The sequence below is a fragment of the Diabrotica undecimpunctata genome, unplaced genomic scaffold (assembly GCF_040954645.1).
Source record: "Diabrotica undecimpunctata isolate CICGRU unplaced genomic scaffold, icDiaUnde3 ctg00000571.1, whole genome shotgun sequence".
Taxonomy (NCBI): domain Eukaryota; kingdom Metazoa; phylum Arthropoda; class Insecta; order Coleoptera; family Chrysomelidae; genus Diabrotica; species Diabrotica undecimpunctata.
In genome coordinates, this window is record NW_027311886.1 from 1,710,001 (window position 1) to 1,712,969 (window position 2,969).

Genomic DNA, 2,969 nt, shown 5'->3' on the forward strand with positions numbered 1-2,969 from the left:
CGTAAGAGGCGACTAATGGGTAGGAGTCGAGAGGTGAAGAATGTATGTGTGTGTGTGTGTGTGTGTGTGCCTGTGTGCGTGTGTGTGCGTGTGTGAGTGTTTGTGTATGTGTGTATGTCCGTTTGGCTTGCAGAGATAAGAATACGGCCGAGGCAAGAAGGCCCTGCCTATCGTAAGAGGCGACTAATTGGTAGGAGTCAAGAGGTGAAGAGTGTACGTGTGTGCGTGTGTGTGTGCGTGTGTAAGTATGTGTGTGTGTCGGTTCGGCTTGCAGAGATAAGAGCACGGCCGAGACAAGAAGGCCCTGCCTGTCGTAAGAGGCGACTAATAGGTAGGAGTCGAGAGGTGGAGAGTGTGTGCGTGTGCGTGTGCGTGTGTGCGTGTGTGTGTCTTCGTGTGAGCGTGCGTGTGTGTGTGAGTGTGTGTGTATGTCCGTTCGGCTCGCAGAGATAAGAACATGGCTGTGGCAAGAAGGCCCTACCTGTTGTAAAAAGCGACTAATAGGTAGAAGTCGAGAGGTGAAGAGTGTATGTGTGTGTGCGTGTGTGCGTGTGTGTGTGCGTGTGTAAGTATGTGTGTGTGTCCGTTCGGCTCGCAGAGATAAGAACACGGCCGTGGCAAGAAGGCCCTGCCTGTCGTAAGAGGCGACTAATGGGTAGGAGTCGAGAGGTGAAGAGTGTATGTGTGTGTGTGTGTGCCTGTGTGCGTGTGTGTGCGTGTGTGAGTGTGTGTGTATGTGTGTGTGTCCGTTTGGCTTGCAGAGATAAGAATACGGCCGAGGCAAGAAGGATCTGCCTCTTGTAAGGGGCGACTAATAAGTAGGAGTCGGGAGGTGAAGAGTGTATGTGTGTGTGTGCGTGTGTGCGTCTGTGTGTGCGTGTGTGAGTATGTGTGTGTGTTAGTTCGGCTTGCAGAAATAAGAACACGACCGAGGCAAGAAGGCCCTGCCTATCGTAAGAGGCGACTAATAGGTAAGAGTCGAGAGGTGAAGAGTGTATGTGTGTGTGCGTGTGTGCGTGTGTGTGTGTGTGTGTGAGTATGTGTGTGTGTCCGTTCGGCTTGCAGAAATAAGAACACGGCCGAGGCAAGAAGGCCCTGCCTGTCGTAAGAGGCGACTAATGGATAGGAGTCGAGAGGTGGAGAGTGTGTGCGTGTGCGTGTGCGTGTGTGAGTATGTGTGTGTGTCCGTTCGGGTTGCAGAGATAAGAACACGGCCGTGGCAAGAATTCCCTGCCTGTCGTAAGAGGAGAATAATGGGTAGGAGTCGAGAGGTAAAGAGTGTATGTGTGTCTGTGCGTGTGTGCGTGCGTGTGTGAGTGTGTGTGTGTGTATGTGTGTGTGTCAGTGTGTGTGTGTCCGATCGGCTCGCAGAGATGAGAACACGGCCGTGGCAAGAAGGCCCTGCCTGTCGTAAGAGGCGACTAATGGGTAGGAGTCGAGAGGTGAAGAATGTATGTGTGTGTGCGTGTGTGCGTGTTTGTGTGTGTGTGAGTGTATTGTGGCGTACAAAACCGAATCTATATAAAAAAATTACAAAATGAACCAAATATAAATCAGACGTACACCCCGAAAGAAAAGTACTATACGGTGACAGTCTGGGAATGGCTCGCGGCTAGACAAAACAGTGGAGATGGTCGTGCGGTCCACAAAACAAAAAAAAATCCGAAGTTATATCAGGGGCGCCAGGTAAATTGGCCCACAGCCTTCCCTACGTTACTATTCAATAAACCACCAACTTACCAATAGGTTTACTACTAAAATACTAAGTAACAGTATACAACCTGAATAAATAAAAAAAAATAAATGAAATTGTCAGATTAGAATTTAGTCAATTTTAATAAATAGATTCCCAAGATAGTTGAAAATAAATGCATATTACAATATTATTTAACTTTACCATAGGCTTAATAAAAAAATAATATAAAAATGCGGCTTCTACTTGCCTAACAAAAATTCATAAGTTATTTCTATTTAACAGAACAAAATGAAAGGTAAGACGTATAAAAAGTACCGGACGCTAAGGGGTGTGCGGTTCAATACCAACCAAAAAAAAATAATTACCGCAAATAGGACACCACGTGAGCTCAAGTGCGTGCGCAGAAATTAATATAAAAAAATAAATCTCAAATATATAACCCCCCCTTAGACGCAGTTTACAAAATTAAAATAGGTATGTGTAAATATTTAATTAATAAAATAAACCGCAAATAATATTTAAAAAAAAAACTGTTAAAGTATTTGTAAATATGAAAATAAAAACTAACAGCAAATAATCTTTAAAAAAAAACTATTGTATCCCGTAAACAAATTAGACGGTGCTTAAATCTTCCGTTGAAAATTAATTATCGATCCATACCTCGAATTTTCATATACTTCACCGCGTGGAATTCCAGTTACAGTTCAGCGTGTCTTCAATCCAAAATCCCATACGATTGTCGCTGTACATAGACTTGTGTGACAATGTTGAAAAGTTAAAAATTACAGCCAGACGGAAAAATACGAAGAAGAAGAAGCAGGAAAAAAAACAAACAAACCAACCCTGAAGCAAGAAAACAATAATTACCATCTGTGTCTAAAATAATTATTTGGAATTAAATATATTGATTTTAACACTTTGTTTATCTGCCTTTTGGCGATAATGGAGCAATACAAAAAAAAACTTGTCTCCGAACTTGAATGTATGAAAACTGATAAAAATGTGAATAGCTTTTTACAGATGGGATAAAAAAATAACTACAACTTTTTAATTAATTAAAAACGAAATGTTCTAACACTCACCCTTCTTAGCCAGATTAGGGGTTTGAAATATCCCAAATTGGACCGAAGCGTAGTCGGCTATTTGGACTCGTGATTAAGGCTAATTTCTTGATCTAAATACGACTCCCGGTATTCACGTGTACTGTAGATCCGCTTTTTTTTAGCGAAATTGTGGATATTCCAAAAAACCCTTCCACGAAGGCAGCAAATCC